Here is a 23,754-nt window from a genome sequence, read left to right as displayed (position 1 = left end):
CTATAGCATCAGATTCAAAGATATTTCCTATGTGAAATCACCCAGGAGAACCACAACTGCCCTGTTATTCCCAAGTGACCTAGTAGGCATACCAGGGGATATGGGGTGTTTGTGGAGCACTAGCACCTCTGGCACTTACCTGTGGCTCCAAGGAGCTGTGACATGCACAGTGACCACACTCTGGTCAACCATCTTGGTAGATGGGCCAAACCAAGTTGAGGGTCACCAAGAGGCCTCAAACCCATTGCAAAGTTGGGGGCAGGGCTACCCCAAGCATGTGATGTCTTCCACTGGTAGAAAGGGCAGATGAAGACAATTTGTTCCAATGGTCATGAAGGCATCTGAAGCAGGTGGTGTGGAGTGCTTCGAGCTTAGATGTGGAAGACACCAAGGTCATCCACTGCATCTCAGGCCATCATCCATCCTCCTGACTCGCCCTACTACTGGATGACTGGAAGAGAAAGTGTGACTGATGACCTTGTGCAACTCTGCCTCACTTAAATCCAACTGACGAGCAAGTCAAGGCATCATCCTCATGATGTAATCGGTCCTCCACCACCAAATGAAACAAGGAAGAAGAATGCAAATGACTCCTAGTCCTACATGTCTGAAGTGACAGGGGCAGAATGACTTAAAGAGAGTGCTAAGAATAACAGGATTTTAGGGGGCAGCTGGGTAGCTCAGTGGATTGAGAGTCAGGCCTAGAGACGGGAGGTCCTGGGTTCAAATCCGGTCTCAGACACTTCCCAGCTGTGTGACCCTGGGCAAGTCACTTGACCCCCATTGCCCACCCTTACCACTCTTCCACCTATGAGACAATACACTGAAGTACAAGGGTTTAAAAAAAAAAGAATAACAGGATTTTAAATCTAGACCATTTATAAATTTTCACTTGACTGCTAGTACTCTAAATGGGAGATCTTTGTCCAATGATGAATGAGTGGATGTATCAAAGAGGGCGGATCATACCAGTATTGACATTCTAGGTATAGATGACGCACACATGACACAAGGAAGTTGATGCTAAATGGAGGGATGACTCTTCAGAGGGGAAATAGAGGAGTCAGCAGAAGAGGGTCCCAAATCAACAAGAAATATAATTTCGTGGGACTTTGGTCATTGTGTATTGTAGTGCTGGTGATAACTATTTGGAAAAAGACTTTGGAAACAACTACAACTTATGGACCAATATCTGTTACAGAAGATGAAGATGCAGAGAAATTACATGAAGAATATAAATAAGATCCTCAAAATTAAATCAACATACAGTTTGATACTCAATGACTTCATGAGAAAAAAAGAGGGGAAAATGGGATTTGCTTGAAATGACCAATATGGACACATAGGGAACCCTCGATAACCAACTTAGATTTTACAATGAATTAGACAAAAGGGAAGAGCAAGGCAGACAGATAAGAATGTGGCACAGTCCTGTAAAAAGTGGAAGGAATCCTAAAGCTCCCAATGAAATGAGGTTGGCAAGGGTGAGAAGCTAAGGGCAACTGAATGGCTTTTATTTTTTCTTTGAGAGAAAAAGGAGGAATAAAGAAAGGATTGACCCTTTGCTTATAGTGGATATAAGCATGATAACAGACCATAGAAAGAAGACAGCACTGCTCGGTCTCTGTTTCTTTTTTCTCAATAAAGGAGAATTAATATGATTCTGGAATTGACAGAACAAAAATGACTAACCTTCAGAAGTCAATTTTAAGACTTCTTTGAAAAGGAAGGATGAACAACAACAAATAAGGAGATAGTAGAAGAACGGCATCTGGTTGTCTTTGATAAAGTCCAGCCAAGGGTACTGAATGACAGGTGAGTTGGCAGAGCCCTGGTCAGGAAAGAAATGGAGAGAGAGACCCTAAGATTAGAGAAAACCCACAAACAAAAATCTGGATCTTGGTGCCTGGAAAGATGCCAGAGCAGGTCATTGAAGAGATGATAAGTGAACATTGCCAAGAGCCAGCATCAAGGACAGATGGTGCTATGCTCCCCTCATGTCCTTTGTGAACACACTTACCTCTTTAATGAGGGGAGTATTGCAGTCTGAATTCATCTAGATTTTGTTACGCTTTTTTAAAAGCTTACTGGTTTGTTTTTTTTTTTATAAAATGGAGGGATAGGGTTTAGACCAACATGGCCAACCTTTTAGAGATTGTGTGCCCAAACTGCACCCTCGAGCTTCTTGTGAGCCCACCTCCATTATTGCAGATAGGGGAGGGAAGAAATGCTCACATTGGATTGCTAGGCAGAGGAGTGTGGCATGTGAAAAATGTCATTGGCACTGTGGGGAGGGGGAACGGAGCAGTCCCCTCTGGCACAGGGGGGAGGCATGTGTGCCATGGGTTTGCCTATGATGATTTAGGTCAGTGGTTCCCAAACTTTTTTGGCCTACTGTCCCCTTTCCAGAAAAAATATTATTTAGCCCCCTGGGAAGTAATTTTTAAAATTTTAATAGCAATTAATAGGAAAGATAAAAGCACCTGTGGCCATCACTGCTCCCCTGGATCACTGCAGCACCCACCAGGGGGCAGTAGCACCCACTTGGGGAATCATTTAGACAATGATCCAAGAATCAGATTGAATTCAGACCTGATTCAATGGCTCAACTTAAAGAGTAGTCAGGGTGGCCAGAGGAGGTCTCTAGTGGGTTGCCACTGGAATTTGTGGTTGACCCTGTTCTATTTAACATTTTCTATCAAGGACGTGGATAAAGGCATAAAGGGCACATTTGTCAAGTTGGCAGATGACAAAAAGCCAGGAGGGAAAGCTAAGATGTTGGATGACAGTCAGAATCCAAAGTCGTCGACCACCTAGAGTGTTGGACCATATCCAATAAGGTGAAGTTTATATGTAACCTCTTAAATGTGGATTTCAAAAAACTCTCCAAGCATGGAATTGGGGAGGATATGGTTGAACAGTGGTTCTTCTGAAAAGGATTTGGAAGTGTGAGTAGACTTCATCCCAGATGTGGTTGCATGAAGAGGGTAATGCTTCTAGTAGTAAGGAGGCAATGGTCCCACTGCTCTTTGCCGTGTTGCCCATTGGGAGGACTGGGTTCTGTACTGGGCTCCATGATTGAACAAAGCCCCTGATCAGGTAGAGGGTGTCCTGAAGAGGACGTCCAAACTGGGGGAAGGGTCTTGGGGCCATGGCATAGGAAGACAATGTGCAGGTAGGACAAGAGAGCATGTTGACATGTGGAAGTGGGATTAACTGTGTGCTGTTTGACTTGGGAGGAAGGTTCCAACAAGTCAGCTGGGGCTGGATGTTAGGAACAACTTCCTCCTAGTGAGAGCTGTTCCAGACTGGAGGTGATGAGAAGCCCCCCTTCCTAGAAACCTCAAGGCAGAGCCTGGAGGACCACTTGCCTAATGTAGTCTAAATATGGGGATTGGGGTTTAGGCTGGAGTAGGACTAGATGCCTCTGAGGGCTCTTTCAGTACACAGAGTCTGGGATTCTCAGGGGAAGAGAATGTTTTCCTTTTTGTCTAGACATTTACGAGTCCCATAGCCTTAGCCTTTGGGGTGAGTTCTTATCTCCCTGTCAAACCTTCTCCTTCTGCCTGGGGTTGTGAGAATCAAATGAGATAATATTTGTAGAACACTTAGCTCAGTGCCTGGCACAATGGAAGCACTTACTAAATGCTTGTCCCCTTCCCCTCTGTTGCCCTAACAATTGTAGATCACTCAGTGACGTCCATATGCTCATATATGGATTCTCTTCACAGCAAGTGTGAAGAGATGGACTCTGCTTCAGGGAGGAGGATTACGCACACACCTGAGCAGATGAGCGCTCCCTTTATGCCAAGAAGGTATGTGGCAGAGAGGCTCAGAGGCCTTTGGGCAGGAACTGGGACTGCTGGGAAACAACCTGGCAGAAATTTGGCTCAGTTCAGCAACTTACACTGCATACCACAAAAATTCAATATGGATACTTGGCACGTTAAAGAACATACCATTAAAAAACTAGAAGAGAAGAGATCAAATATCTTGGGCAGGAAATAAATTCTCTTTGTTTCTTTAAAAAATGTCTTATTGCCATCTTTTATTTTTACATCACCTAAATTTCCCTGTATCCTTCCTCCTCTCCCAAAGAACCATTCCTTATAAAAAAGGACTTTAAAAATATAAAGAGGAAGAAGAGAAAAAAAATCAGCAGAAACAATTACACATCCAAAAAAAATGTGACGCAATCTGCAGTGTTCCAAAAGCATGGACTTGGCCTCTGCAAGAGAAATGGTGTGTGGGGGTGGGTAGGAGGCAGGGGGCCATTTCCCCTTGGGGTATATATCTAGCAGTAGAATCTGGAGGTCGAAGAGGGACATTTTCATCATTTTATTTCTCTAATTCCAAATTGCTTTCCAAAGGGTTTGGACCAGATCACAGCTCCACCAGTGATACATTAATGTGCCACCATTTTACCATCCTTACCAAGAAGTGAAGTCATTGATCTGAAGCCCTGGGAGATAAGAGGTTGTTAAGACTGTGCAGTTCTTCTTTTGAAAACTCTTTGTATACATCCACCACTTAGGGGGTGGGCAATGGCATTGGATCATATAGATTTCTGTTGGTGGAGAGCTCAGATATCAAGACCTCATCAGAGAGATTTTAGATTTTCTCCAGGCAACTCTTTCACATTCTTATGCTGGATATCATGACTTAGGCAGACAAAGGACTAAACGTCCAGCCATTTGGGCTCAGAGATTCTACTGCTGGGCATATAGAGGTTTTCCCAGTTTCTTTGGAAATTGTTCACGTCATCATTTCATGAGGTACAGTAATACTCCATCACATTCATATGCCATAATTTGTTCAGCCTTTCCCCGATAGACAGACATCCCCTCAGTTTCCAATTCTCTGCCATCACAAGAAGAGCAGCCATATGTATTTTAGAACCTATGGGTCCTTTCTCTCTTTCTTTGGTCTCTTTGGGATATAGACCACCATAGTGGTAATGCTGGGTTACAAAGTATGCGCAGTTTAGTGACATTTTGAACATAGTTCCAAAGGTTTTTCCAGTATGGTTGGATGAAGTCACAACTCTACCTACAATGCATCAGTGTGCCTGCTTTTCTCCATCCCCTGTCATTTTGCAAGAATGAATAGTACGGGTGGTCGTTTCAAGTCTACATCCAAATCGTGTCTGCCTCAACCCATGTGTTCAAGCAGTTGTTTTTCTTCTGCGTTTCCTCTCCTGCAGTTCTTCCTCTGAATGTGGGTCGCGTCTTTTCCATAAATCCCTCAGAATTGTCCTGGATCATTGCGTTGCTGCTAACATTGATAACAATTATCAATAATGTGGAAATAGGTCTTGATTGATAACACAAAAAGAGACCAGTGGAAATGTGCGTTGGCTACTGGGGGTGGGGGTGGGAAGAGAGCAAGAACATGAATCATGGAACCATGGGAAAAATTTTTCTAAAAAAAATAAAAAGTATATAATCAATTAAAAAAAAGAAACAAACACTATGCTAGGGATTGTGAATGAAATCATACCTTTCCAATGCAAGTAATTTGCACTAAAAACTCAAAGATTATGAGATATAAACATAGAAACAACTTTTTGGAGAAAAAAAAGAATGAACAATCTGGAAACAGGTATATAAGTGATAGCATTTGTATAACCCAGTGGAAATGCTAGTTGGATCCAGGAGCGGGGAGGCAAGAGGGGAGGGAAAGAAAACAAAATATGTAAACATGGAAAAATATTTTTAAAAAAGGAGAGGCTTGTTTGATATTGCTCCGCCATCATCCCCAAAGGCATAGTCATTTGAGTTCCACGTCTGAACCGATACGGCATCATATCTCCTTTTTGTACTGAACAATACGTACAGTATAAAATAGATACATTGACACAAACGGACATTTGTTGGAGCCCACAGTTTGATATATAAAGCAAAAATGTACAACTGATTGCTTTACCGATGTGAAGCCCATTTATGGCTCTGGACATGGTTTTGGGTTTCGTTTTGTTTGTTTGGTAACTACTGGCTAGACTATTATAAAGAGTTGATCTTTGCACGTAAAACTGCCATAAAATGCTATCCTGAGCTAGTAAACAGACACTTAAATAATTAAAATACAATCACCGACACCCGATTTCTCTTGCGTAAGAGAAATGGCCATTTTACGCCTTTTTTATCTTTTTGTTATCATCGAAATGTACAAGAGCGGACAAACCAGCCATCTGAGCTGGTCCGAACAATCGTGCTTCAAATAACAGAAGCAAAGGGAGAAATCCAGATCTTGAGCCAGGCCTTTTGTATGGCTGGAAATCACCGAAAAGGACAAGGAGTATCTGCTTAGACTCCTTTAACACCCAGTGATTTCTCAGGCCGCTTCGCTTTGGATGCTGAAGCCCGGGCTCTTTAATGTGATGCCGTGAAAACAACCTACAGACATTAGTGATCCTGCATTTCTGCTATGGTATATGTACGTAAAACCAGCACAAACCTTCTGGGAAATAGATATCGTTATTATTTTTTGTTGAACACATATGCATGCGCGTGCGCGCGCGCACACACACACACACACACACACACACACACACAGTCTCCTCAAATCAGCACGTTTCCCCCCAGGACTTGTACCTTCTTATTCTGTTATTTTAAAGGGGGTGTGCCATGGGTCAATGGGGATGTGACTGGGGACGTAGACTAAGCAATCACCCCAGTGCAAATATCAATAATATGGAAATAGGCCCTGATCCATGACACGTGTAAAACCCAGTGGAAATGCTTGTCCGGCTCTGAGAAGGGGGTGGGAGGAGGGGAGGGAAAGAACATGAATCATGGAACCGGGGAAAAATAATCTAAATTAATTAATTTTAAAAAATCCTCTAAAAGGCTTGTGCCAGTGTCCAAACTCCTATCACAGCTGTAAATTTCAAGTTATTGACCAACCACCCAAGTGATTTGGTAATGAGGATTTCTCTCGAATCATGCCACAGCCAGTTCTCTCCAGAGATAGCGTAATCTAGAATCTAGTCCAGTGGTTCCCAAATCTAGTCCAGGGCGCCTACCGCCCCCTGGAAATTAATTTTTTTTTAAAATTTAATAGCAATGAATAGGAAAGATCAATGCCCCTGTGGCCATCACCGCTCCCCTGGATTGCTGCAGCAGCCACCAGGGGGCGGTGGCGCCCACTTTGGGAATCAGTGAACTAGTCCCATCTGGTTCCCCAGTGTTTCTAGCCCAAGGGTGATAGAACTGAAGCCCACAGGATTCTGTTTAAAGCACGTTTGGGAAACCTGTCCATGCACACCCAAAGGTGAGATGCCTGAGGAAAAGCCATACTTACAGCATTTAAAAACGAGACTTGTCTACATTCTTAGAATGGGTCCGGTTTTGTTTCTAAGCTAGACACTGGTGTTCTAGGATAAATGCTTGTTCCAGAAGTCATTCCTGGTCTTGAAAATAGGATCATTTCTGTGTGTGTCTGTTCAGAAGGAAAACCTGTTTGGAGGTTCTCTCTCTTTCATTACTAGGAAGAACCTTACTACTAGTAAGGAACAGAATATGGGACTGTGATCTCCGGAGGAATCAGCTATCCAGGATCGTCTCTGATCCTTCCCTGTGTCCAGGAGCCACACCACCAGAATCTGGATGCCCCAAGAAGCACAAGACAGCAGTAGGCTTGGAATGAAGGCCACGTCCGCTTCAGAAAACCCAGCAAACACGGAGCCTGTGACATCTGTGCACAGAGAAGAGTGACCACGTGATGCAGGGAGCATTGGATGGATGTTCCCATTCATTGGTTCTTTAGTGACTGTAGTTTTCTGGGCACAGTTTCTCCGTTCGATCACGGCTCTTTAACAATTGAGAACCTGACTGACTCCTGCTGTGGGGATCGATCCTGGGTGAGAAGCGCACAGCCTTCTTTTGCCATTGGCTAAAAAACCCACCAGCCATTGAAATCAAGCCCGAAGAAACAGAATTCTGGATGAATAAACTCAGATAAGTCCAGCCTGGCACCTGCTCAGGTGTCTGCTGCCATCGGCATTTTCTGCTTATCTGGGCATTTGACTCGCTGCCTCTGACAAAGGCCGACTCACAGCTCCTCCTTCTGCGAAAGGTTCCGAATCTCGCTCAGAAGCCGCCTGGGTTTCTCTGTCATTGCCACAGTTAGAAGCCAAGTGACAGCTTGACCTCTCGGGTCCAGGTGGGCTCTTCTGACTCCAGAAGGCACGGTTATGGCTTAGACTGTTCAGAGCTCCCGTGGCTGTGATCTTCGCCCCTTGTGCCAGGGAACATTTCACTAGCCTGGAGCTCAAGTTAAGAAACTGGCTGTGTGGGACCAGGCTGGCACCCAACACAAGCTGCATTCCTTTCCCCTCTTGTCTGAGTAAGGTAAACGCCCACTAAAAATGGCCTGAAGTGGGCACCCCCAAAGTCTCCATTCCAAGAAGAAACAAAACATTTTTAAAAATCCGCCTTCGGGATTCATCTGTCCTTCATTTTGCTCATTGTCCAAAGCGAGCACAACAAGGCAGCAGTTTTCTTTCTCTTTAAGATTGCATGAATGAATAAAACTTGGAGCCTTCCCTGAAAAAGTTACAGACTAGCTAAACCAGGCGTTCCCAGACTTTTTTGGCCTGCCGCCCCCTTTCCAGAAAAAATATGACTTCGCCCCTGGAAATTAATTTTTGAAAATTTTAATAGCAATTAATAGGGAAGATCAATGCACCTGTGGCCATCACCGCTCACCCCTGGATCACTGCAGCACCCACCAGGGGGCGGTGGCGCCCACTTTGGGAATCACTGAGCTAAACAAATAGTAGTGGACAAATTGGAAGATCTGAACAAACAATGAAGGAATGAAATGGCTGTAACTGATCTGGAGGAGAAATGTGATGGTAAGAAGCAGCTGATGCTATGGATCAAGTTCTGTATTGAGCCATTTTATTGTTTATATTTTACCATTAGGCGTGATGGTTTCCTCTTTGGTTCCTTTGGGATTGGGCATGTTGTGGTTCAAAATAAATTCCCCAGCATCCATCTTGGAGGACTGGTTTCCATCTCTCTTCAGTTTGAGACTCATTTTTTTTTTAAGTTCAGTGGAAGGAAGTTAGGAAGAAAGGAGGGAAAGAAGGAAGGGACCAAGGAACGGAAGCTGGTTGATGAGAGAGAAGTGAGGAAAGGGGAAGAAGGGAGATGGTGGAAAGGGAAGCCGCCAGAAAAGGAAGGAGCAAAGAAGGAAAGAAGTGAATGTCAAGACAAGAGAGAGAAAGCAAAGGGAGACTGCACCAAAAGAAACAGAGGGAGGGGAAAGTTGGGTCACAGTCTTGCTACAAAATGACTAGGGTGGTCCTTTTTGGTACTGTCCTGAGAGTTTCTTTGTCATTGACTCACCCATTTCTTCTTCCTTTGTCAGCATGCATGATGGGAAGGCCAGGGTGCTTTTAGTCACACCTCCAACATTTCCAAAAGAAGTTTGTTCAGAGGAATTTTTCCTTCCCATTTGATGTTGCAGAAGTGCTGCCCAGTCTTGGTAGACCTTTGCCTTTGAAGCAGGAGACTCATAACATCTTGCCAGTCCCATAAGGTTCTTCCATTGGAATTCTGAAGAGCCTCAGGGAAGACATCTGGAAGTTTCTGAACGGCTCCAGCATCTTCTATGCTCATTGAATCTGAATTAGTAAGTGCTATAGCTTCGAGGAGGACAAAGCCTTCTTTCTCCAGCTTGAGGCTCTTGTATTTCTTTACCAGCTGCAGGATGGCATTGTTGAGGGCAAGGAGCCATCTTCTGTATAGACAAGTTCATCTTCAAAAGAAAGTGATCAGTACACCAAGGATCATAAACCTGGAATGTACTTCACCCACCCAGTAACGCCCACCAGTTCTCTGTCAGTCAGGTCCCAGAGGGGAGTGAGAGCTTTGAGGTCACTGCCTGGGCTAGTAGGGTCAGCCATGGCACAGATCTCCTCCAGGTCAGTCACCAGCCAACATGAGACAATCTGGGGCTATGGCTGAGGGCTCAGGTACGGGCTGTTCTCTGCATCTAGCCTGCATCTGTACTTGTGGCATCCTCCATGCACTCTACCAAGAGGCCCCCCTTCCTTCAGCATGCCAACATTTAGACACTTGGTGGAACAGCAGGCCTGGCGGGATACACGCCTGCACCTCCTGATTTCCCATTATTTGTGGCTGGGAGGCTGAATTGTCCTCTTGAAGAAGGCCTTGCAGGCGTCCTGTGAAGTCCCCCCCATCGTGGTACCCAGCGGCAGCATCACCGCACTAGGCAGTCTCCCGGGCACTGAGCTCAGCATGGATTCACACGCAACCTGTGAATGTTCTGCAGTGGTGCCAGAGCACTCGTCGGGTTGTCTCCTGACAGGCCCATTACCTCCAAGGACAGAGGCAGAAGGGTCCAAAGGCGGCAAGGCAAGTCCATTTTGATGGCCGTTCATGGTTGACCTATACCTCCCGCTGGCAGCTCAAGAGCCATCAGGGCTGTGGTGGAGATGCTGTCCATTAAGGAGGCAGGACTCGAGGGTTCTGGCTGGATGTACAACAAACAGCTAGAATCAATGGGCCCATCTTTGTGTGATATTCAGCAGAGAAGCCCATAGTGAACTGAAAGGGCGTCCAGGAGGAAACATCTCGGCTAGTTTCTGGGGCAGACTGGAACTCTCCGAGTACTTCAGCCAACTAGGATTCCCTTCCCTGGACCTTCTTCCCCTCTAGAAGAGAGCCAGCCAGTTCCAGAGTCTTTGGTTTCAGTGGAAAGTTGAGAAGTGAGATTTTTATTATAGAAACTTGCAGCAAAGATCCCCCCCCCCCGCCCCCGCCAGTGCTTTCCTCCTTATTTTAGCTACATTGGTTTATCTGTGTAAAATATTTTTAATTTTATGTCATCCAAGTTGTCCATTTTTGTCTCCTGCAAATCTCTGTTTGGTTGTGAGCTTTTCCTCCCTCCATCATCTGACAGGAAACTTCTTTCTTGTTCCTCTAATTGGCTTCCAATATAGCCTTCTACTATATTTTAGTTTAAAGCTTTTATTTACTTTAAATTTATTTATTCAAATTTAATTCATTCACTTATTTAAATTATTTATTTAAATCAAACAAACCAAAATCCAAATTATTTATTTATTTAAATCAAGCAGGCATCAATTTAAATTATTTATTTACTTAAATCAAATAAATAAATGCATGTTTTTTAATTTATTTAAAGGTGAAAGCTTTTATCTATTTGGAGTTTATTTTGCTATATGGGGCGAGAAATTGGCCTATATCTGGTTTCTGCCAAATTGCTTTCTAGTTTTCCCAATTATTTTTGTCAAAGAGTAAGTCCTTTTCTCAGGAATTAGGAACTTTGGGCTTCTTGAACATAGTATAGGTCCTTTATACCTCATCTGTTCCCCCGACTGACTTCTTTTTTTTGACCAACACCAAATCATTTCAATGGTAACTGCTTTGTAGGCGAGGTAGAGATCTGGGACAACTGAGCCCTCCCCCCTCCCATTTTTTTCCATTATTTCCCTCCAGCTTCTTGACCTTACGTTTTTTGTGCGTGAATTTCACTATTTATTTCTACCTCTATAAAGTAGTCCTTTGGGAGTCTGATAGCAGAGCCCGAATGAGTAAGTTAACTAAGGAAGTCTTGTCACTTTCTAAATATTGACTCAACCTCCCTAGGAGCAATGATTGAATCTAGACTTGGATTCATATATATTTTCTATTCATTTTTAGTTGACTCTCTAGGTTTCTTCAGCAAATCTTCCTGTTATCTCCAGAAGCAATAATTTTATTTCTTCTTCGCACGTACGTAGTCTTTTATTTATCTTTCTTGTCTTAGTGCTGTAGGTAATATTTCTAGCACTGTGTTCAACAGGAGCAGTGAGAATGGGACCTCTTGCTTCCCTTGACCTTTTCAGAAAGACCTTTTCTCCATTGCAAAGGATGTTTGTTCTTGGTTTGGGTACATACAAAGGAAAGGTCTATGGGAACTCCTTATGTTTACTAGTATTTTCTTTTCAACAGAAAGGAGTCTGGGATTTTGTCAAAAGTCTTTTCAGCATCTATTGATATAATCACGTGGGTTTTCAAAAATTTTATCTAAAAAAATATTTTTCCACGTTTCCATGATTCATTTTCTTTCCCTCCCCTCTTACTTCCCCCCTCCCAGAGCCGACAAGCAATTCCACTGGGTTGTACAAATGTTAATCACTTGATACATATTTCCATATTATTCATTTTTACCATAGAATTGAAACCCCAAATCATATATCCATATAAACAAGTGATAAATCATAAGTTTCTCTTTTGCGTGTCTACTCCCATAGTTCTTTTTCTCAATGTGGATAGTATTTTCTCATAAATCATTCAGGAATGTCCTGGATTATTGTATTGCTGCTAGTAGTAAAGTTCATTACATTGGCTCAGTGTATCAGTCCCTGTGTACAGTGTTCTCTCTTGGTTCTGCTCATTTCACTCTGCATTGGTTCTTGCAGGTCTTTCCAGTTCACGTGGAAATTCTTCAGTTCATCATTCCTTTCAGCACAATAGTATTCCATCCCCATCAGATACCACAATTTGTTCAGCCATTCCCCATGGGAGGGACACTCCCTCATTTTCCATGTTTTTTTTTTGCCACCACAAAGAGCACAGTTATGAATATTTTTGTACAAATATTTTCCTTATTATCTTTTTGGGGTACAAACCCAGCAGTGGTATGGTGGGATCAAAGAGCAGGCAGTCTTTTAAAGCTTTTTGGGAACAGTTCCAAATTGCCCTCTAGAATGGTTGGATTAATTCACAACTCCACCAGCAATGCATAGTGTCCTGATTTTGCCACGTCCCCTCCAACATTTATTATTTTCCTTTGCTGTCATATTGGCCAGTCTGCTAAGTACAAGGTGGTACCTCAGAGTTGTTTCGATTTGCATTTCTCTAATTATGAGAGATTTAGAACACCTTTTCATGTGATTATTGATAGTTTTGGTTTCTTTATCTGAAAACTGCCTATTTATGTCCCTTGACCATTTGTCAATTGGGGAATGGCTTGATTTTTTTTTTTGTACAATTGACTTAGCTCCTTATAAATTGAGAAATGAGACCTTTGTTAGAGGTTTTGCTATAATTTCTCCCCCCCCCCAATTTGTTGCTTCCCTTCTAATTTTGGTTGCATTGGTTTTGTTTGTACAGAAACTTTTTAATTTAATATAATAAAAAATATTCATTTACATTTGTAGTGTTCTCTATCTCCTGTCTGGTCTTAAATTCCTTCCTTTCCCATTGATTTGACAGGTATACTATTCTATGTTTACCTAACTTGTTTATGATTTTTCTCTTTATATTTAAATTATTTACCCATTCTGAATTAATCTTGGTACAGGGTGTAAGATGTTGATGTAGACCTAATTTCTCCCATACTATTTTCCAATTCTCCCAGCAATTTTTTTTAAACCCTTGTACTTCGGTGTATTGTCTCATAGGTGGAAGAGTGGTAAGGGTGGGCAATGGGAGTCAAGTGACTTGCCCAGGGTCACACAGCTGGGAAGTGGCTGAGGCTGGGTTTGAACCTAGGACCTCCTGTCTCTAGGCCTGACTCTCACTCCACTGAGCTACCCAGCTGCCCCCCAGCAATTTTTGTCAAATAGTGGGTTCTTGTCCCAAAAGCTGGGATCTTTGGGTTTTTCGAATGCTGTCTTGCTACTGTCATTTACCCCAAATCTATTCCATTGATCCACCCTTCTATCTCTAAGCCATATTATTTTGATGATCACTGCTTTCTAGTATAGTTTAAGATGTGGTAACACTAGGTCTCCATCCTTCAAATTTTTTTATTAGTTCTCTTGATATTCTTGATCTTTTGTTCTTCCAGATGAACTTTATAATATTTTTTCTAATTCTATAGAAAAGTTTTTTGGTAATTTGATAGGCATATCACTGAATAAGTAAATTAATTTAGGAAGGATTGTTATTTTTATTTATATTAACTCATCCTACCCATAAGCAATTGATGTTTTTCCAATTGTATAGATCTAGTTTTATTTGTGTGAAGAGTGTTTTGTGGTTATGTTCACATAATTATTGAATTTGTCTTGGCAAGTAGATCCCTAGGTATTTTATCTTGTCTAGAGTGATTTTAAATGGAGTTTCTCTTTCTAACTCTTGCTGCTGGGTTTTGTTGGAAATATATAGGAATGTTGATGATTTATGTGTTTATTTTGTACCGTGCAACTTTGCTTAAGTTATTTATTATTTCTACTAGCTTTTCAGTGGATTTTCTCAGATTCTTTAAGTATACCATTATGTCATCTGCAAAGAGTGATAGTTTAATTTCCTCTATTGCCTACTTTGATCCTTTCAATTTCTTTTTCTTTTCTAATTGCTACTGCTAGCGTTTCTAGTACAATATTAAATAGTAGTGGTGGATCATAGGCATCCCTACTTCACTCCTGATCTTATTGGGAAGGCTTCTAACTTATTCCCATTGCAGATGATACTTGCTGACGTTTTAAAATAAATATTGTTTGCTATTTTGAGGAATGGCCTTTCTATTCCTATATTTTCTAGTGTTTTCAATAGAAATGGGTGTTATATTTTGTCAAAGACTTTTTCTGCATCTACTGAGATAATCTTGTGATTTCTATTAGTTTGATTGTTGATATGGTTAATTACATGGGTGGTTTTCCTAATATTAAACCATCTTTGCATTCCTGGTATAAATCCCACCTGGTCATAGTGAATAACCCTTGTGATAACTTGCTATAGCCTTTTAGCTAGTATTTTATTTAATATTTTTGCATCTATTTTCATTAAGGATATTGGTCTATAGTTTTCTTTCTCTATTTTTGGTCTTCCTGGTTTGGGAATCAGTACCATATTTGTATCTTAAAAAGAATTTGCTAAAACTCTTTCTTTGCATATTTTGTCAAATAATTTGTAGAGTATTGGGATTAATTGATCTTTGAATGTTTGATAGAATTTACTTGTGAATCCATCTGGTCCTGGTGATTTTTCTTAGGGAGTTCCTTGATGGTGTGTTCAATTTCTTTTTCTGATATTGGATTATTTAAGTATTCTAATTCCTCTTTTATTAATCTCGGCAATTTATATTTTTGTAAATATTCATCCATTCCACCTAGATTGTCATATTTATTGTCATATAATTGATCAAAATAGCTCTTAATAATTACCTTAAGTTCCCCTTCATTAGAGGTTGGATCATCCTTTTCATTCATGATATTATTAATTTGGTTCTCTTCTTTCTTTTTCTTAATTAGATTAACCAATACTTTATTTTATTTTCCAAATTACCAGCTCCTAGTCTTATTTATTAGTTCAATAGTTCTTTTACTTTCAATTTTATTAATTTCTCCTTTGATTTTAAGGATTTCCAATTTGATCTTTATCTGAAGGTTTTTTTTCCTCTAGTTTTTTAATTTGCATACCCAATTTGTTAATCTTCTCTTTCTCTTTTTTGTTAATATGGGTACTTAGGGTTATAAATTTTCCCCTGAGTACTGCTTTGACTGCATCTCATAAATTTTGATATGTTGTTTCCTCATTGTCATTCTCTTCAATTAAATCAGTAATTGTTTCTATGTTTTATTCTTTAAACAACCAGTTTTGGAGAATCAGATTATTTAATTTCCAATTAATTTTTGATTTGCCTTTACATGTACCCTTACTAATTATAATTTTTTATTACATTATGATTTGAAAAAGTTGCATTTATTATTTCTGCTTTTCTGCATTTACTTGCAATGTTTTTATGCCCTAGAATATGGTCAATCTTTGTAAATGTCCCACATGCTGCTGAAAATAAGGTATATTCCTTTTTATCCCTATTTACGTTTCTCCATATATCTGTTAACTCTAATTTTTCTAAAATTTCATTCATACCTCTTACTTCTTTTTTATTTACTTTTTAGTTTGATTTATCTAGATCTGATAGAGGAAGGCTGAGGTCTCCTACGAGTATAGTTTTACTATCTATTTCCTACTTAGGCTCCAATAGTTTCTCCTTTAAAAATCTGGATGCTAAACCATTTGGTGCATACAGGTTGAGTACTGATATTTCTTCATTGTCTATACTGCCTTTTATCAGCATGTAATTACCTTCCCTATCTCTTTTAATAAGATCTATTTTTACTTTGGCTTTGTCATATATCATGATTGCTACTCCTGCCTTCTTTTTCTCAGTTGATTCCCAATAAATTTTGTTCCAGCCTCTTACCTTTACCATGTGTGTGTCTACCTATCTCATGTGTGTTTCTTGTAGTCAACATATGGTAGGATTTTGGTTTTTAATCCACTCTGCTATCTGCTTCCATTTTATGAGTGAGTTCATCCCATTCACATTCAGAGTTTATGATTTACATCTATGTATTCCCCATCATTTTGATTTCCTCTTTTAATCCTACTCTTCTTCTTTCACTATTTTCCACTACACCAGTGTTTTGCTTTTAATCAATCCCCTGTTTCCTCACCCTTATTTTCCTTTCCTTCCCCCTTCTATTTCTCTTTAAAATCCATTAATCACCCCTCCTGCAACCAACCTTTCCCTCCCTTTTAGTACTCCCTGCCTCACACTCTTCCTTCCTTATTCCCTTTCAACCTCTCTGTAGTGTAAGATAGAATTCCATACCCCAATACAGTGATGGGCAAACTTTTAAAAGAGGGAGCCAAAGGAAAGAAAATGTTCATCTGTCGGTCTGTTTCTAAGGCAACACTTTTGAAGTTTCATTGTATTGTATCCTACTCATTATATTTGTCAGATTAGGAATAATGTCACAGGCAGCCAGATAGAGCATTTTAGGGGGCCGCAACTGGACCGTGGGCTGTAGTTTGCCCATCACTGCCCCAATAGATCTGGCTGTTCTTCCCTCTCAGAATTGATTCCACTGAGAGTAAGGTTTAAGTATTACCTGTCACCACTCTCTTCCTCCCCTTCTTATAGGAGTATTCTTCGCCACACACACATGCACCCCATGTGCCTTTTTTATGTGGTATAATGAATTCTATTTTACTTCTTCCTTCAAGTTTCTCTTAGTACCATCCTCTTTTGTTCCAATCCCCCAATTTTTTTTACATATCATCTTAAACAGCTTAATACCACAACCTCTGCCTAGGAATATTTTTTCTATCTACTATTATAATAAAAACAAATTTTAAGAGTTACAGACATCATTTTTCCATATAGGAATATAATCAATTTGACCTCATAAAAGCCCTTAAATTTTCCTCCTCTTTCTTGATTATCTTTTTATGGTTCTCTTGAATTTTGTATTTGGACATCAAAATTTTTGTTTCGTTCAGGTCTTTTCTTTAGGAATTCTTGGAAATCTTCTGTTTTTATTAAATGTCCATACTTTCCCCTGAAAGCATGTAGTCAGTTTTGATGGAAAAGTGATTCTTGGTTGTAGACCCAGTTCTTTTGCATTCCTGAATATCATATTCCAAGCTTTGTGGTCCTTTAGTGTGGAAGTTGTCAGATCCTGTGTAATCCTGACTAGTGCCCCTTGATATCTAAATTATTTCTTTCTGGGCATTTGCAGTATTTTCTCCTTATCCTAGAGGCTCTTGAATTTGGCAATTACATTCTTGGGGGTTGTCTTTTGAGGATTTAATGTAGAGGGTGATGATCTATGGAGTCCTTCAATGTCTGTTTTGCCCTCTTGTTCAAGAATATCAGGGCAGTTTTCTTGAATAATTTCTTGTAATATGATGTCTAGGATTTTTCTTTGTTCTAGGCTTTCAGTTAGTCCAATTGTTCTCAGATTGTCTCTCCTGGATCTGTTTTCCAGGTCCAGTGTCTTTTCAATGAGATATTTCACATTTCTTTCTATTTTTTCATTCTTTTGATTTTGCTTTATTATTTCCTGCTGTCTTATGAGATTGTTATCTTCTTCTTGCCCAATTCTAGTTTTTAAAGACTAATTTTCAGCTATGATCTTTTGATTTTTCCTTTTTGGTTGGTCTATCCTGCTTTTCATGGGTTCCACCAGGTCATTTCTGGTCTCCAATTTGCTTATTACTTCATTTGATTTTTGTGTCTCTTTTTCCATTTAGGAAATTTTGTCTTTTAAGCTGTTATTGTCTTTTTGTTTTACTTTCATTTCTTTTCCTCACTTTTCTTTCCAGTTTTCCTCTTTCTAACTTGGTTCTTTTTTTATTTCTGTCCTTTTAAGGTGCTTTGTAATGATTGGTTGGAAGGAGATTCAGAAGACTCCTGCTGCTAAGCTGTCATCTTGACTCCACCCTGAATAACATGGCTTTGATTATTCAGATTATTAACATGATTTATTATGCTCATAGCTTTTCTTATGTTGAACCAACCTTGCATTCCTGTTATAAATACAATGGAATCTTCCTAATAGACTACTTGTTGTAGACTACTTGTCAATATTTTCTTTTAAATTCTTACATTTGGTTTGTAATTTCTTTTCTTTGCTTTGGGCTTCCCTGGTTTAGATATCATGACCAAATTTGTAAGAGAGATATTGAAAAGAATGTTTCCTGTTATTGCAAAGAGTCTATGTAATATTGGAACTATTTTTTTGAATGTGTGATAGAATTACTTAGTCGATCCTTTTAGATCTGGAATTTATTTGTTTGGGAGTTCATTTGTGACTTGTTTAATTTTGATTTCTGATATTGAGTTATTTAAATAGCTCTTTTCTTTTGTTGATCTGGGTATTTTATCCTGGGTATTCATAAATAGAGTACATTAGATAAATATATACAAATAGACTTATAGATTTCCTCTCAGTCATCAGGGTTTTTTTTTAATTGGGAAAAGATGTTAGATAATTTACTTAATTTCTTCTTCAGTTCTTGTGAAGTTTCTTTTTTGTATTTCTAATGCAATTTGGTTTTACTTTTTCTTTTAGAAATCAGATTAGCCAACTGTTTATCTGCTGTATTAGAGCTTTAGCTCCTTGTTTTATTTATCATTTCAATGGTTCTTTTACTTTCATTTTTATTCATTTCCTTAATTTTCAGGGTTCCTCTATTTATGCTTGTTTGAAGATTTGGGGTTTGTTGTTCAGATTTTCTATAGTAACATGCCCAATTTATTGATCTGTTCTCTTTTTCTCTGATAAAAGTGTTCAGAGATAGAAAATTTTAGGCAGGGAGACTTCACTCATACACACCCTCGGCAACTACTTCAATAGTACAGGTATGAGGGAGGAGGAGTTGCACCAGGGTGGGGGCTGTTTCAGAAGAGAGAAGGGAAGGGATTTGGATTGAACAGATGGAAGTGAAATTGATAAAAAATGTAGCAGAGGTGAAATCCACCAGAGATAGTATCTCCTGCCTCCTCCCTCCAAACTTACCAGAGATGTTAGAGATGGTGAAAAGGTGAAATCAACCAGAGATGTTACAGAGGTGAAATGAACTAAAGATGGTGCAAAGGTGGACCAGAGATGCTGGAGGGATTAAATGGGCCAGAGGTATGTGTGGGATATTGACCAGAGATATTGCAAAGGTGTAATCTATCAGAGATGTTACAGAAGTGAAATCAACATCCTTAGTATAGTAGTGGATTAGGGGTTTGGTGTAAGATAGAGAGGAGTCTAGGATGACTCCTAGGTTGAGGGCCTGAGGCACTGGGAGGCAGGTGGTGCCCTCCACAGTAATAGGGAAAGTAAGAGAGGGGTTGGGGGAACCAGAATGAGTTCTGTTTTGGATGTGTTGAGTTTGAGATGTCTTCTCTGGAAGCCACAACAGTCCTCCTCTGATTTCCTTAGTTGGTACTGCCACCTGGTGACACTAATATCTTCTTCGGTTTTTCTTTTTAACCTTTACTTTTCTGTGTTGGAGTGAATAGTAAATACTGATTCTTGAGACAGAAGAGTCCTAAGGGTTAGGCAATGGGGGTTAAGTGACTTGCCCAAGACCACACAGAAAGTGTCTGAGGTCTGATTTGATTGGTGCTTCTGACTTCAAGATGGGCATTTTATCAGCTGTGTGGCTATATATACAACTATACCTACAATTATTTTTTTCCCCAGAGGACCTTTATTTTTTCCTTTGAATAATATTTTATTTTCACCCAGTTACATGTAAAAACAATTTTCAAGATTCCTGTTTTTAAGTTTTGAGTTCTGAATTCTTACTGTTCCAGTCCTCTCCCTCCCTGAGAGGGCGAGTAATCTGATAGATTTGACATCACACCTGCTGTCATCAACAGGTTCAAATTGTTGTGAGGTCCAAATGAGAGAATAATTGTAAAGTTCTCAGCACAGGCCCTGGCACATGGGTAGTGCTACACAAATGTTAGCTCTATTGGGAGGCAAGGAAACCCTCTCTTCTACACTTGGCTGGCCAGTGGCTGTCCCATTCTCCCAGCTCAAGGCTCTCCCTCTTCTGAGTCTCCTCCCAGGGGCTCTGGTTTGTGGAGGGTCAAGGCCAGCTACCCTTCATAGTACTTGCTTGTGCCCTTGGGCTCGTGTGTGTGCGTGCCCAGGGCCTAGCCTAGCATCTGTGGCCCATGATGCCCCTTAACCAAAGCTTGTCCTGGTGCCTTACCTCAGCACCTGGCACCTGCCTAGAAAGCTGAGATGATGAGGCAGTTCAGAGGGGAGAGAGATGAGGCAGCTGTCGAGAGCCCTGGAAGGTTTGCAAAGTGATTTACAAATATGGCATCATTTGGTCCTCACAGCACCCTAGGAGGGAGGGAGTGTTATTATGACAGCTGAGGAAACTGAGGCAGACAGGGAGGAGAGCCAGCATCTGAAGCAGGATTTGAACTCCTATCTTTCTGCCTCCCAAATCAGCACTTTCTGCATTGTGTCCCCTTGCTGCCATGCACCATGTGACCAGGTGCTGTGCCAAGCTCTGGGACTAGAAAGGCAGAAGACAGCGCCTGCAGCCTCTTGGAGGAGACAAGAAGCAAAGGGCTCTGTCCAAACAGATTGTGGCCAGGACAAATTGAGACACTGAGCAGAGGAAAGGCTGTGTGTGTGTGCTGGGACTGGAAGGGAGCCAGGAGGCAGAGATGAGGGGGGAGAGCATTCCAGATGGTGCCCAGGGGTGCAAGGGGTGGGGGTGAATAGTCAGAGAAGTGGAGGAGGGGTCCCTGATGTAGAGAAGGTTCACAACCCCCTCAATGGTGGGCTTACGATCAGCAGACTGAGCTCACCTGTGTGGAGAGGAGCTGTGTGTGTGTGTGTGTGTGTGTGTGTGTGTGTGTGTGTGTGTGTGTGTGTGAGTGCTCAAGGGTTTGACTTTGGGGCACCTCCGCACCCCACCCCCTTTCCTAAGTCCTACCTTGTGAGGGGCTGCCAGGGGCCCTCTTCTTCCCTAGCATTACAGAAACACTGAAGGCCTGATCTGGTTCTTGAATCTGGCTACAACGTGGCATCTGTACCTTTTCTGGGTCTCTGGATACAGGGGAACCTGACCAGGGGCCTTTGCCTTGCTTCCAGGAAGCCTTCCAGGGTTCTTCCCCCTTCTCTACCCCCAGGGACATACATCTCTTAACTCCTGCTCCTTCTTTCCCAGACCCCTTTTCCTCCTCTGAGGTTCCTGTGTCCAGCAGGGTTATTCACACTCATTCTGGATCTCTTTCCCACTTGGCAAAACCTAGAGGCTCTGGTGGGGAAAAGGGAGTCTTTGCCCTCCTGAGAAGCCCTAAGAGGCTTTTGTGGATTGGACTTGGAAGGGGATTAGGGCTGACAGGCAGAGGGAGCCCCAGGCTCTTTGGGGCAGGTCCCTTCCTACTCTCAGTGTGGAGGAAGCCTCTTTCTTGGATTTCAGTGGAAGCAGAAGGATGGGGCATGATGCTGGCAGGGGCGGAGCACCCGTTGGGGGAGGGACACACACCTGGGCATCCTCAGGCCAATGACTCCTTCATCCCCTCCCCACCCAGTCCCACGGGGGCCCGGGGAAGGCCAGGTGCTTTCCTTCTCTCCTAATGGCCCCTTGGGCTGTAGGGAGGGTTGTAGCTCCCTAAGCCTAAGGAGACAGACACAGAGGGAGGTGTCTGGAGGCCATCTGCTCCAACCCCTTCTTTCTGGGGAGGAAGCTGAGCTCCAGAGGGGAGCAGGGGCTTTCCTCAGCAGGGAGAGGCCAGGACCGGTGTGTACAAAGGGGATGTGTTGGTATGCCAGGATTTTGTCCTTTCCTGTGTTTGTGCTTTATCTAGTATAAGCCCGCTCCCCCCCCTCCCCCCATGCGCACCGGCTCCTCTCTCCAAGTGCTGGGGCTGGACGGGTGGCCTCTCACCTCCTTTTTTTATCTCAGGTTCTCTACTTTTGGAATTTTGCTTAATTTGGAATTTTCTTGTTCTTGCCTCTTTTTATCCCTTTATCTCGAAGGTCCTGACTTCTCCTCTTTCCTGCTCATGGCCAAGCCAACCCCTTTCTCCTCCCCTTTATTTCGTTTTGTTTGTTCTCCAAACTTTTCTGTGCTTTTTCCTTAACATGAATTTTTCTCTCTCTTTCTCTTCCTCGACTTTTGTTTCTGGAGTCCCGCCTTTCGTCCAGTTATTATTCTTTAGTCTCTGCATCCTTCATGGAATGGAGGTCCTCAGCTGCCTCTGATGTGAACCCGTAAGGATTGCTAAATACTCTACTAACTAATGCCTTCAGTCTTCTGAAAAGACTCAGAATCCTTGGGTATCTGCTTCACCACGCCCCACCTCCAGCTGATGTTCCATCCCCGCTCCGACTGCCCCGCCCCCCTTATAGGAGGCCCCGCCCTTTGGCGCTTGCGTAGAAGCCTCAGCCAGTCCTCTGCGCATGCGCCATGGCCTGCTGGGGGGCGCCACCGCCTCATCCGCCATCTTGGGCTCCGAGGATCACTGCTGTCGAGGTGAGGTTGGATCCGCGAGCTGGAGTAGGTGAGAGGCTCACGGAGTCCAGGGGGTCAGGCAGGGGACCCCCCCTTTCCCCCGCAGCCCCAGGGAGGCCTCGTGGCTCAGTTTTCCGAGTCTCCCCTCAAGTCCCTGAGAGCCAGAGGCTTGGCCAGTCGCCAGACCGGCTTTGCGCCAGCCTCAGTTTTTCCTTCCATAGAATGGGGAGATCAGCCTCCCAGAACCCCCTCCCCCCATTCCCAATGCACCTGAACTTTCACCTCTGACCCCTTCCCCCGCCTTTATTGTTTGCCTGAGGTTCGGGGTAGGGAGCAGGAGCGGGAATGGCGCCTTTGGACCCCCGGGGTGCAGAAGGGACCCCTTTCCTCCTCCTGCCCCTTCCCCCTTGTACTTTGGGAGTCCGTCTCCTTCCCCCTCCCCCTATTCCTTAAGGGTGCCCAATGGCGCTTCTCATAGGAATGGATGGAAGTGGACGGGTCCAGTCTTTGTCTGCATCTCTTGCGAGACTGGCTTTGGTCCTGGCTGGGGTTGGCTGGGGTCGGCTCTGTCTCTGTTGTCTGGAGCTCCTGGCCAGACCCCGCTGTATTCCAGTGCTGGGATCTCCTTGCTAGGACTTTATTCAAGCCTTGGCCGTCCGTAGTGGGGGTCAGAGTTTCCTTGGCTCTCCCTGGCTGGGCTACAAAGCCATCTTTGTGTCACAGGAGCATGTGGGACTCCTCCTCGTCCTGGTTTTCAAAATAGACTCTTTCGTCTCCTGTGGACAATTTATTTTGTAAATAGGCCTCGCTTTCATTTAGGCCTGTCAGTTTTATCGGGATATGGTGGAGCAGAGAGCTTCCAATCGCTTTATTTAGCACCCCTTCATTGCTTGGGGAGCCCTTCTTTTCCGCTTGGAGCCTGGCCATTTGGCTTTCTTTTTCCTTTAGCCAAGTTAGCTAATGACTTACATTATCTTATTTTTAGTAAAGCAGCTCCTAG

At 42.3% G+C, this 23,754-nt stretch overlaps 1 pseudogene; it reads right to left on the bottom strand.

Annotated features, from left to right (window-relative positions):
• Positions 1 to 9,407: 9,407 nt before the first annotated feature.
• The window catches only part of LOC123236784, a 30,513-nt pseudogene continuing 16,166 nt past the window's right edge, over positions 9,408 to 23,754 (bottom strand).

Source organism: Gracilinanus agilis, chromosome 2 (genome assembly GCF_016433145.1).
Source record: "Gracilinanus agilis isolate LMUSP501 chromosome 2, AgileGrace, whole genome shotgun sequence".
NCBI classification, from domain to species: Eukaryota; Metazoa; Chordata; class Mammalia; order Didelphimorphia; family Didelphidae; genus Gracilinanus; species Gracilinanus agilis.
This window is presented reverse-complemented; position numbering and strand designations above follow the sequence as displayed.